The 14,116-nt window shown below is 39.0% G+C and overlaps 1 protein-coding gene across 3 annotated transcripts in view; it reads right to left on the bottom strand.

Moving 5' to 3' along the window:
* The window catches only part of SEMA6D (semaphorin 6D), a 210,370-nt gene that overhangs the window by 131,965 nt on the left and 64,289 nt on the right, over positions 1-14,116 (bottom strand). The gene's annotated exons all lie outside the window — the stretch shown is intronic.

The raw sequence follows: 14,116 nt of genomic DNA, 5'->3' as shown, positions 1-14,116 counted from the left end.
TCAGGAACAAGAAAACTTGTAATTTCTACCATATGTGGAAGGTTTCTTTCATTAAAGTATTTCTGTTTCTTGACAAGAAAATAGACTGAGAAAAACTCCAGCAAAAAGTTTATTTAAAAAACCCAAACGTATAACATAACTATTTTTGCATAAATTTGCATATGTTACTGTAAATACAGATATGTACACGTACACGTTTGTTTCAATACAGTTTGTATGGTTATGTTATACATGGTTTCTGTTTAGGAGAACATGAAAACTATCTTGAAGTGAGAGCAAAGAAGAAATGGAATTGATGACAAGAAATACATAGGGAGGTGGAGCAATATTTTTGGGTCAGACCAGTTTTATGATCTTGTAGCACTCAAATCCAAGCTGTCTGTACAATGACGGAGCAAATTCAAAACAATTTGAAAACCTGTAAGAAGCCATCATCAAGCCCTAGATGAATACAGAGGGTCTCCACATCTCTCCTTTCCTGTTTGAGTCAAGCTCCCAATGAATATATCACCATTTTCACTATGTAAAAACGAATTCCTTAGAGTGAGATTTTCAAAGACATGTAGGAAACTGGTTGTCTAATTCCCCCAGGCAGTTTTGAAAAGTGCATGATAAATATACTATATAGCTCCTTATACATCAAACAATATCCCAGTGCACTTCACATTAATCTTTAATCTAGACACTTTAATCTTCAAATCTTCACGCAATAATCTTCAATGAAAGGTTCTTTGAGGGAGTTTACAGTATATTTAACACAATTTAAAAGCTACAAGTGCATTGCCCTAGCTCTTAATATCCAGAAAATGTTTTATAAATTAGATCAACCATAGCCTGGCCAAGGTTTCTGTATTTTTAGTATCTTTGGAGGGAGATTACAATGAAAGGGTGCTGGAGGGAATGACTTAGCTGGTTAAGCACCCCAGAACCATAGCTGCTGATCCCCGAGTTTATTCAGTGTTTCAGTTTTTCCAAGGTAAGGACTTGCATCTCTTTGTAGGTATGAAAACAGCACATATTACAGTGCATACTACTCTTTTTTGGCAGTTCTCCGTATGCACATCTGGACACGGACATAGTTTCCATATCTGTATTTTTGCCAAAAATATTAACTGTTAGACTAGTGTGCCAGGCCCATTCTGCAAGGATATATCCATGACTTCAACTGCTCCTGGCCTTTGCTGTTCCCTTCGCTGCCCTTTAGCACAGCACCTCTGAGTGCTACTCATGGAGCAGAACTCCACAGCACGCCCTCGCTAACACACAGTGGAAACACTCCTCAGAATTTGTACAGTGGATTGAGGACAAAAAGCAACAGGTCAGTATGAAGTAAGAGGGGAAAAAAAGATCGCAGTCATTTATGACAAGCAGTACTTTCTGTAGGGAACCTGGTAAAGGCACATTTTGAGGAGAAATTTGAAGAACCAGTTTTGCAGAAGCATCTGAAGTGTTCCAGAGAAAGCACAAAGGCGCTGCCTTGAAAACAAGAGTTGAGGAGGAAATCGACACAGAATGGAGAAAGGACAAATGAGCTGCTGAAAAAAGTGAAAGTCACCTGAGAATAATAGTCAGTAAACAATAAGGCAAAAAAGAGAGAAGAAACTAAGAAAATGACTTTTTTTACATCGTTATTTGAGTTGTGTAAGGTAATCTTTGGCTTCCCTGTAACCTCCGCAACTGTAGACGGGAGAAGGCAAATTCACCAAGGAGCACATGGAGGAGAAAGTAGCACTATGAAAGCCAAAAGAGGAGAGCATCGCAGTATGATTATTGAAGTTAAAACAGCTGATTGGTTCACAGGGTCAAAGGTGAAGTACCCACTCTGATTAGACTGGAGAAAGTTACTGCACACTGGTCTGAACAGTTCCCATTGACTATCAAGAGTGGGAATTAGATGGAAATGACTGTAGCATGCTCCATGCATTCAGGGACGGGAGCCTCTTAGAAGAACAGGTTGGGTAAACACTGGGATATTTTGAATAAGTGAATGGCTGAGGTAAGCTTGAAGATTTGTAAGAAAGGATAAAGAAGAGAGGGACAGATTGAAGGAAAAAAGGGATCAGATGGGGAAATGCATAAAGAGGGTGAGCAGAGGACAGCAGTTGGCAAACCTTATGACTTGTGACAGGCTAGAGGACTGTTTCAGAAACAGAGCAGCCAGTGAAAGGAGCAGTTATAAAGATCATTCATCAGTTCTCACTGGGAAGAAATTGTTAAGATCCTTCTCAGAAAAAGAAATTGTGGTGGGAGAAGAGGCTTTGAGGAATAAGTCAAAGGTGCTGAAGAGGATATTAGGGCTGTGGCGAGATTTCAATTACAGTAGGTAGGCAACTGATAGAATTGAGAAAACAGAGTGGCTGTGCCATGGAGGGAGTCACAAAATTTCTCTGCTGGAAATATCTATAGGAAATATCTGTAGGAACAGTGGTCTTGGTGGCTTTGAGAGATTCAGAGGGAAGGCAGAAGCTGAACTCAATCAATTCAAGAACATCACTTGCTTTTGTGCAAGGAGACCAAGGGAGGAGAGACAATAAAGAAGTTGCTGGTCATGTTCCACCCTTGCTGGACCAAGTCATAAGTGGGTCTTTATTTAAAACTCTCATGTGTCTGTCACAGGTGAACAGAACTTGACAAGTGGATGAATTTAATACACCATGAAGTTCCAGCACTTCAAAAATGATTGCAGATCCACAAAAGGTCTTTGAATACCTGGTTTATATTCAGACATGACACCTGAACTGGCTGAAAGATATGGGCATATTTGTTCCACTATGCTTTTTATCTCAGAAAAATACCATGATTTGTACTTTGAGGAAAAACATATGAAATATTTTATATTCATGGGACATATTTCAGTGTGAGGATGTGAAGAGTTGGTGATTTGGGTAGAAATTTCCATCTTTTCATGGTCAAGCCCATTCTAAGGCTAGAAAGATGCATATCACATTTCTGACAATGCAGATGGTTTTCAGCACTGAGTTTCGAGTAGAGGCAGCCGTGAGCCCCTAAAAATATTGTCAGACAAATGGCTGATACAATGTCTGAGAAAGTTAATGTTATAATTTCTATAAGGCGAATTTATAGTCCTGGGAAGCAAAGATAACTTGAGGATAATAGTGGTACTAATGGTCCAGAAAGCTTAGTGAAAGTAAACTACTTAAGACATTGATAACAGATTTTTTTTTTTTTTTTTAAATGAAGGTATTTTCATATTAAGCATTCAGATGAAATTTTACACTGTTTTGGCAAAGTCAGGAGCTGAGACTAAAGGAGTGACAATGAAAATGGTCAAAAAATATAAGTGAAAAAGCTAAGAAAGACTTCTTCCAGTGACATCCAAATGCACATTTAGATGGAAACAATCAATTGAGAGGACATAACTGATGGTTCCCTAAAATGAAATTCATATTGCAAATCACAAGGATCTGTGATAGTAGTCATGACTTCAGCTTGCTGAGTTGTGTGTCACAGATGGTATTCAGTACAACAAAGAGAAAGACCTTAGCAAGAGGAACAATCTCAAGCAAATATTGACACTTTCAAAATACTTTCAAAACTTTAGAGATAAGAAAGAGAAACTAATGCTTGAATTGGTAATGCCCTAAAAATTCTCTAGGAATCCAATGCTTAATTTTACACCTTAACTTGACTGAATAGATTATCATAAAATACTCATTAATTTACACATCATTAGTCTGTGCAAACTATTTTCATGACACAACAGAAGAAATCCGGTAGCACCAAATATAACAATTTAGAATGAGATTTCTCACCATTTTTCCTCACCTTCGCGAATCCACTCTTTATCTATTTCCATGTAAATGCATTGAATCTAACAGAATTTTCCAAAATAGCAATAATAAATTTTTATCTCTTTAGATGTATATGCATCCATCAAAAAGATGCATCTATCCACCTTGAATTGATGTTCATGCTTCACTAAGAAGAAATGCAGCTCAGCGTAGCAACACCTGCAAGTACATCTAACAGTGAAGTGAAAGACTGGAAAACCACTACTAGTGTTATTTCCCCAAAATAATGTAAATCTGGAATCAAATTGGTTATGTAACTCAGCTGCTGCAAGGTTTCATACAGTATAGGAAAGCTGCATTTTAATGTTTTATGAGGGAAGGAGAGGAGGTGTGAGTTCTTTTTAACACTAAACTGCTTTTAATGCTGTGAAATATGTGGAAGCAAGGTTAATTGAAAACCTGAAGTAATATAAAAATAGTTTCAGACTTTACAGAAATACATATGGTATATAAAGCTCCATTGAGCCCAGGTGGATAAGTGAACATTTTTAATGCACATTAGTTGGAGAAATGAAGAAATAGAAGCAGATAATAAGTATGACTAAACTGGAATATTCTGAGGGTCTGGAAGAGAGATAGAAAACCAGTACCATGGAAACACTTCATAGATTTTTTTCCTTCTCACCTAGAGAGTACTGAGTCCCCCACTTCCCTTTAGTTACTGGCTGTGGTTTTCATTGCCCCAGGGAAAAGGGGGTGGCTTTCAGAGACAGACTTTAAGCAAGAATATCTGGACTCCCCCATAAAGACACAACATGGGTGAGGTAGGATTTCACACAGCAGCTCTTTTCTGCCTCAGCAGTCCTACATCCTGCAGGAGAGAAGTCCAGGACCACAGAACACAGGAATGTGCAGGTCTGCCTCTGTCCTGCAAGGAGTGTTCTCTCTCCTTCTTTTATTAGGCTGGCGTTATTCATGATCCCCAAGAAAGTGTAGGAATCCCAGTCTGAATATGCATTACAGCACATTGTGCCCCACATCATTCTTAAAAACCATTTAATTGTAAGCATATCTATCTCTCTGTCTCCATAAAGACATATATAAATGTTTATTCATTGCCACATAAATTGATTCCTGCATTTGGTTCATCTACTACTGACACATGTAATAAATGCCTGTGTTCTCTGCTCTGTTGTCTCAGACAGCATCGAGCAGCTGACACCCCAGGTCAGGCACACTTCAACCTCCTGGAAGCTGTATTCTCTTCCAGGCAAATATTAGTAGTCTTTCCCAAACCCCAGTCCCCAGTTCTACAAGAAACTGCCCCTTTTACCATAATGCAGCTTATTTCACTGTTATTGCTACATGGTCTCTGTTGCAATAGGATGCAAACTTCACACCTTCTCACTACCAAATGCATGAATTTAATGTAACTCCCAGGCTAATCAGTCAGAATGATGGAAATAGACTAAAATATCAAGGCAGAGAAACCTCTTTACCAAAGAAAATTCCTGAAAAGGTACTTATCAAAATGCACAACCCCCCAATAATAATGACATGACAGATTAATGAATGGCTATTACTTGCTTGTTTTGTAGAAGCAATATGCTACAGTTTATCATTTAAAATATCTAACTGAAAAGCTTTTATCACATCTCATTTAAGATGTCTTTAACATATTATAGTAATACCATGCTTTCCTATGTTTGAGACCAACCCATCACTTCCAGATTTGAAGATCATGCCTTAAGCACAACAATCCATTAAAATCTGAGTGTGCAGGAGGACATATGTGAAAGGCAATGCTTGTATTTCATTAACTGCACTCCAACCAACTTAACTGCATGTGTAGAACATACTAATTTAAATGCAACTGCACGTCTGACATAACTTTGGAAACTCTGGCTTAAATTAACAATAATTTTTTGTCCTTTTATTTTTCTTGCCACTGATTTACAAAGGACTATCAACCCCCCTTGATTTAATAGTTTAATAGCAGCATGTTTTGCTGTTAACAAGATCTGAAATATGTACTCAGGCAAGGATTCAGCACCTTCCAAACTCCATTTTGTGAGCTAGAATACTTCTAAACGAAACCATTTCTCCCTCTTTACAAGGCAGTCAGCTCACATAACCAGATGTTGATAATCACATTCAATTATAACTCAGAATTTATTAGGTTAACAGTTAGAGAGGAAATACCCACCATCAAAGCAGAAAATTTAAACATATTTTTATCTAGAGATTTGCCACAAAAGGACGTACTACCAGCTACTCCACTTGGTGTTGCAGACCTGCCTGTAGCTCATATTTGATGCAGCCCTTTGCTTTTTTAAGACATTAGCCCAAACCAGTGAAGTCAGTGGAGAAGATAATTTGCTTCAGGAAGAATATGCCCCCATCTCCATGTACCTTCCACAGAAACGCTCAGTCCCACAGCCTCAGCATAGTGGTACTTTGCTATAGGCCCAATTTTTTCTCTAAATCCATCTTTCCAAACCTGGCCCTAGGCATAAAGACTTGTGGTTTTGGCACAAAGACGCAGTGGTGCGAACAAGTATTAAAAACATCACTTTCATTCTTAACAAAATTAAAACTGTACAGCTTGAAATAGTACGTCAACAGTTATTTTTCATCTTACATCTAAATACATAGTTACTTCAAAGGCATATTTAGGTACTTTGTCCATTTCAAAAGATTCCCTTTGAAAATGCATTTGAATGAAAGCTACCCTTTTTCTACAGAGATTTGGCTAAACATTTTTGTTACAGCAATTTTGTTTAGCATGGTAATGCAATCAGTATCCCAGGAGGCTCATCCTTCACAAGATGCCTGCCTGCAGCTCCACCTGCAAAGTTACATTATGGCAGTCTTCACAGATAACAAAGTACAGAAACTGTAATGCATAAAGCAGCACAATTGTCTGTCAGAAGCTGTCTAAAAAAACACCCAAAAAAACCGAAGCAAAAATTCCCACCTCCCAATTTTCAACAGAAATATTCATGCTATGACAGTGCTTCATTTCAGAAACCAGTGGACATAAACTGTATTGCTCATTCACTTAAGACAAATAGTGAGGAGATTCCATGAACAATTTCTATTTCATGGACAAAGCAAAGAGCATTACTGCTTTTCAGAGGAAAGGTGAAACAGTAGTGATCAAGCTGTGAACTGAATAAATTTAAAGACTATGAAGTGATTTACTATTCTTACTGCAGCCAGATAGCTACAAAGTCAATCTCTTTGGCTGAGGTAGTGATTAGTGAGTCCAGTTGACCTGTGATACCCGTTGCTTTTAATCCAATGGTTTGCACATTACGTTAAAGGCTGAACTCGCAGAACAATATTTATTCCTTTTGAAACCTTTCAATTTTTTTCCCAAGATCTTATTTTTACAAAGTGCTTAAGTAAAGCACTATGTATAATTAAATAACAACTGAAAATAATTACCAACAAAATCATGATATTGGTCACATTTGCACGTGTTTACATACATATGGCACTGATAAAGAAGCACGGGTCTAAATTAGGGTCTTGCTAATGTGGACTTGTAAACAAGTTTTATTCTTTTGTCTTTCCATATCCTTGAAATAATTTGTATAATAGACACCTATTCTTTTTAATAGCCAGGCATTTATTTCCATCTTGCAGCTATCACATGGAGCTCTTTTTATGCTCTTTTTCCAATCGAGCTCTTATATTTAAAGATAACAGACAGATTTTAGAGGAAGTGGGGATCTACAGGCTTCCCATTTACTATCACATCAGTTCCGTTCTGAGGCTAATTATCATCATTATGTTACATCTTGGAGTGTCCCATATGTGACAGGTGCCTTCTGAGCACCATTGAAGGTACCATCTCTTAAATTAACTGTGTCAGGAACAGACAAAAAAAGCAACAGATAGACGTTGGAAAAGCACATGGGAAATGGATTCTTGACATGGTCAGATTAGCAGTGGGCATTTCCCCCAGTAAACTTAAACAGTAGTGATATTGTGTTTTTAAATGTATAGTTTCTAGAATCTTTTTCTCCATGTGCAAATATGAAGATGTATTTACACCCCTAAATAAAATCACAGCAGGTTTTGAATAAGAATCAACTGTCTTTAGTAATCCCTTTATGAAAACAAACCATTGGAGAAGTCTGGGATATCTCACTATTTCCTGCTCACAGGACACCTTGGCTCTCCTGCAGATGAATGAAGGCACTGCAGTATTGTTCAAATTCCTTCAGAAGTTCATACTGAAAATAAGGAACCAAAACTTAAATATACATTGTTAACCTGTCATCCTAATCATCTCAGTATGAAGATGTTACACTGAAATCATTAATAAAATTTTTGGTCTTTTAAATCTTTATTCACAGCAGGCAGTCAAATATAATTTTTAGTTCAACAACTTCAAACATGTTTGTACATTGTTTGGCATCAAGAATGTTGAAAGCTATTTACTTATGTAAATCTTGAGATTTGCTACACAGAGAAACAGATGCATGTGACATTTGCAAGGCAGTGAAAATGAAGTGTCACATGTTGGACTGGGAATCAAAGCTTGGCAGAAAAAAAGAGGTGTGCCCTATTTCACCCAGCCCTCATCCCTGAAGGGCTGAAGGACAAACTGAAAAGGAAATCTTGGCAGCTACTGCAAATCACAAAGTGAGAGCAGCAGTATGGTCTTGGACAAACCTCACAACTCTATTTGTCATCAGAGTACTTTCTGCACAAGGGCACTCTCACATATATTAAAGAATTAGATTTTTTTTTTTCTCCCCTTTAAGATGAAGAATCAATAAATTGTTAAGAAACCCTAACTTATCAATTATCACAAAAGAGAACGAGAAAAGTTTTGAGGACTGGAGATAATGTTTTTAGGCCTCCACTATTCCAAGAGCTTTATCTGTTAACTGAATGCAAAAGAAGATTGGTGACCATAACTGAGAAAATACTTGTTACAAAGAGGGATAATAAGATTTAGTTGCTAGAAGCTGAAACAAAGCAAATTAGAGTTACAAATACAACTCCCTTTTTCTTAAATTAACCATTAGAAACTCTAAGGTGGAGCGGTGCATTCACTAGTAAATTGGATTGGGTATGGCTTAGCAACTTGTTTTAGTTAAAGAAATGTATTAAAACTCATGTTGCTGTAACCAAGTGGAATGCCATGATTTATGACATACAAGGAGATCCAATCTAACCTTTAATGAAACTGGTACAAGCTGTAGGCTATGGATGCCATGGGTCTGAGGATTTTGCCTTTACTACATGACAAGTGCACGTGAACCTGTTAATGCTGGAAGTGCTATTGCCTGGTGCATTCTCCACATACATTTAATAAAAACATCTGTGCAGGAAATGATTCACAAAGGACATACTCAGAACTTGTTTCAGGGGGCATCAGCTCTTACTCAGGCTTTGACCATTAATATATATGATTCCATTATCTTTTCTCATTAAAGTAGTACTAGAAGCTCTTTGCTAATGCAAATAATACACGGCAGACGGGACAACCCTATCAGGTCCTTCTGGGAGGAGGGAAGCTCTTTCCTGATTAGTTTAAGTATCCTTTGAGAGACATTAGTAATCTAATTCAACCATTTTAAATAGAGGAACAGGAAAAGGCTTGCATTACCAAAATAAAAGGTATTTCTAGCATCTACTAACTTCTTACTCCACCATGTATCTTACTACTTCACTTCTTTTTTGAAAATTAACATTATTTTAAAAGAGTAACATATTGAAATCTGGTGATAATATTTTCTGCCCATTAATTTCACTAAAATATGTAAAGACATACTTAACAAATCATCCTTTTTATATGACTCAAAGTTCTATACTGAGAATTTTAATCAAGTTTCTCTGTCAAGAAAACAAACTAAGACATTTGAGATGCTTGCGGGAATGGCACACGTAAGTATTTCTGTAAGATTTCTCTCTAATCCTTACAATTTTTCCATGCAAATCAACAGGAAGCACAGGCAGATGAGTCATTCACCCCTTACATGGATCGAAATTAATATTTAATATCTACAACAGAGAAGCTTTAATACTGATGTGAAATTGGGGCCTAATTGAGGAAGATCTGCTGATCTAACTAGCTGTCCTATCCCTAGGGAGCTGTTAGAAGCCTGTAAGTGACAACACCATAATAATCTTCAAAATATTTATTAATTAGCTATGAGGATATGTTATTGAGTCATCAGGAAGTTGTATTTCATAAATAGCAACATTATTAACTATTTTCTAATGCAATAGCTGTGCCCATAGGTTGCTGTTTTCATTCCTCCATTTCTAACCATGTCACTTCCCTAGAAAAACTGTGTGGTCTGAAAAAAATCAGAGAAGTTTGGCATCATCTGTGAAGTTGTTATTCCTTCAGGGTTAAGTTCAGCTCTGTGAAGAAAGGTCTCAAATTCCACTTGGTGTTGCACAAGGGTGAATTTCATCCTTGTGATTAAAGTCGCCTCTGAGTTTCTGCAACGAGGTATTGCAGTGGAGGGTGATAAACGCACTCAGTTGGACCAAGAAGGGAAGAGGGCTGGAGGAAACCATTATCACATCTCACAAGCCTCCCTCAGCACCAATCCACAAAGATATGTTGTTGGTGTGCGTAAGTGGGGCTTGTCAGATGCAAAAGCTTTTATCTCTGGGAGTCCCTGACTCCATTTCAAACCACCAGACAAACCACCACACTCTGCCTTTAACACTTGTCTGATGGTGCTGCTCTCACACACCCCGTGCTTCGAGCTCTCACAGAGCAGCCCCAGCCCCAAACTCAGCAATTCCTGCACGGCCTGCAGGCACTGTGAGAGCTCTGTGCACACCGCGCTGCTCCGGCCTGGTGACGGCTCCGGCCTGGTGACGGCTCCGGCCTGGTGACGGCCCCTCCGCGCTCCCTCACCCCAGGGCTGCTCCGTGGCACAAGGGCTCCTCAGCTGCACTCATTTTACTCTTGTGTTACTTTGAATGAAGTCATAAACCCCAAACACACTGTGCTGAGAGCAGAAACCATGGATGTATTTTGATGCAACATCAGAACATTTTAGAGCCCTATGTCAAGGCAGCTGTGGTGGGTGACCCAGCTGGCCAGCAGTCACCCAGCGCCACTCCCTCACTCCCCCCTCAACAGGACAGGGCGGGAAATGAGACTGAAAAGCTCATGGTATGAGGTAAAGCCAGGGAGATCACTCGCCAATTGCCATCAAAGGCACAACAGACTTGACAGAGGGAAAATTGATTTATTGCTAATTAGAAGGCTTTGATGGTGAGAAACAAAGACTAAAATACCTTTCTCACACCTGTTTTTCTCTGTTGGGTGCTACCAGGGCTGTTCCTCACACTTTTTCCCTCACACCCGCCTGTGGGGCTCTGTTTGCTCTTACACACATTCCACAGAGGCTGCAGCAGTGGCCCATGGCGGGAACTGGCTGGGGCAGCCTTGCACTCCCCTCACGGGGTCCCTGCACCCCGGCCCCTCTGCCCCTACACAGGTAAAATTACAATTTCTGCAGTATCCCAAACTACAGGAGACCTGCGCCTCAGCTAACACAGATGCTGCTACACAAGAACCACCACCTCAGACCATTGTGCTCTTTTCCCTGCTCAAAGAAAAGCTTTATCGTGACAAGCCCTCGAGCTACATCCATGCATGTCATCCATGTGGTCAATACCTCTTGCAGAAATTGCAAGTTATTACACATAAACTGGGCCCTAATTCTGGAGTAAGTATTCACACCCATATTCTAGCGTTGTTATTTTGAAATGTATAAAGGTATAAAGACTCATTTGAAAGGTGCATCTCTCCACCAAACCTAACAACAGCTTTAGAGGCTTCACCATCTCTTAAGCCCTTGCAGGTGAGGCAGCCTTGCCGTGCTGGAGGCACTGAGGTGAACAAGCTCTTGGTGAGTGATGCTGCTGCCTCTTGTTCTGCACACTGTGGTTCTGTCAGAAAATACAGAAACTGCACCCATTTAAAGAAGAAAAAAAAATATAGAGCTACACTATAGTACTCTCCATCTCTTTTTTTTTGTCAGTGATAGCTGTCAAAAACAGTTCACTTGTAAGTACAACAGGAAGCTTGCTGCTCTTGTACTCAACGTCCTCAAAACAGCTGTGACAGTCAGGAGACAGGGAGGGTGCACGATTCTGCAGAAGCATCACTGGTTTCTGGGTCAGTACGTGAACTTCTTGGTGCAGGACTTGTAACCCTGGCACCAGAGGCATGACTAAGCCAGAAGAGCAGCCTAAAATCTGGGTTTTGAGGAGGAAATACGTCTGCCAGCATTTGATTTCTGCAGGGTAACATGGAATACAATTATGGTGATAAATTAACTTTGTAAGAGTCTATGCTATGTCTAGAATTTGTGCCAGCACTGGTTACTGCTTCAGAGTAGGAGCTACAGTGACAGTTCCTAGCACTGCAGCATGCATTCCCAGAAATGACTTGGGATGGAGACATGGGAGTACAATCAGAGTGTGAGGAAAGGAATCATGCTTTGGAAGAGGAACAGAAGGGTCTGTCTCTGAAAATCATCTGTTCTTCCTTCCTCTAATGGAGATTTCTGAGCCATACTGATGCGAGATCAGATGAAGGTTTTTTTATACGATAATAACCCTGTGCTTGTACCTTTGATTCCTGAGAAACCAGTGGAGGAGTTGTAATATTTTGTCTGATGCCTCCTAGATAGCAGATAAATGTGCTACTCAGGGGTACATGAGGGTTTCTCCCATGAACCAGATATACATACTGCATCTGCTTTGAAAGGACAAGGCTCATGGCCTTGATAATACTATTACAGTTCTAATGAGATTTACTAAGGAAAAAAGAAATGCATTATATTATATTTATGAAATTAATGGTGATTAAGAGAGAGAAGTTCCATGGTAGAGCAGTGAACCTTTCAGAGTCTTGACACATGCAGTAAAAAGCCTGGACAAGGAGAGAGGTGAGAGCTGCCAACACACAGGCGGCATCTTGGTCTTCCACATTTCCTGTATGATTCCCCTCAGGGATTTTCCTGGCAACTACACAAGAGAAAAAACCACAGAAAATACGCACTAGTAGAGGTACAGGTATATAAGAATTGCTTCCAGCAGCAATATGGTGCTAAATTGATGTCTCATAAGTCTTTATTTTCTATGTTTGCTAATACATTAGCTTCATAATAAATATCCAAATCCTATGCCGTCTTTGGCAATGAAAGCATTGACCTTTTATGATAATTTTGTGTTGTTTCTAATAACATTTTCTAGCTAATTTGCAAATCTTTCAGTCATCAGTACAAATTAACAAAACTTCTGGGTGGGCATTAGGGTTTAAAATTTGTAATGAGCTCTTACCTACCTTCAGCTTGAATTAATTCTGACATTAAGGTAAACAAAACTCAAAAAAATTCATCATTCTGCTAATACTTTGCATTAGCAGAAGAATCAGTTCTCTAGAAATAAATGTTGACTACAAAAAGTTTTGAGCGTTTCCTCTTCCTACAAACTTCAAAACCAATCTTTTATCAAAAAATCCTAAGTATAATCAGAAAATAATTATATTCTAGCTGAGTTGTAAATTAAATCAGAATTGCTAAACACGAATTCCTATCTCAGACTGGATCATTACTGTACTAAAGAAAATTAAGATGCACAGGCCCCCTCCTGAGCTGAGTATTGTCATGCAGGACCCTATGTGTTCTGCCAGTTACAAAAGCAAATATGGATATTTTGTAGGATGCAACAACTTTGTGACCTTTTCAATAAAAGCCTCCACATGCAACAGCTTTTTCAAACCTTCAGTAAAATGGGTGGACTCACATTAAACTGTGAATGATTCACAAATGTCTAATATTTTCTGTACCACCACTCCATCTCCTCCTCTCCTCACCCCACAAAACCCTAACCAGCTACAAAGCCCCACTTGTTTCTGGAGTCAATATTTCATTAATTTTTTTGAGGTGTCAAAATTACACTTTGCTTTTCCATCTCTCAGGGGTGGCACTGTTGTTCTTGTTTCGGTATACCTGCTGGTCAATTATTTCTTTAGGTGTTTCCCAAATTCTTCTGTTTATTGAGCAGCCTTTACACGTACTCATGCTATGAGCACAGTATTTCAGAGGGCTACGCATTCCTCACGACACCATTCTCTCAATCCATCTTTCCTTCCCAGATACAAGCTCCCAAGGAGAAGAAAAAAACAAACTAAATCAAACCCTCCTGCCCTACCCATCCTGGATTTTTTACCAGTGTTTCTGTAAATACAGTTTCCCAAACTCTTGGCCTATATTTTCCTTCTGTTTTGTGGGTTAAGCATGAAATCACTGAGCTCAGTGGGATGGAGAGTATATTCTTTGCCACTCTGCCAGAAGAACTAGAAT

This window comes from Hirundo rustica, chromosome 13, assembly GCF_015227805.2.
Source record: "Hirundo rustica isolate bHirRus1 chromosome 13, bHirRus1.pri.v3, whole genome shotgun sequence".
Classification (NCBI taxonomy): domain Eukaryota; kingdom Metazoa; phylum Chordata; class Aves; order Passeriformes; family Hirundinidae; genus Hirundo; species Hirundo rustica.
The sequence above is the reverse complement of the archived record's forward strand: the minus strand, read 5'-3'. Positions and strand labels throughout refer to the sequence as shown.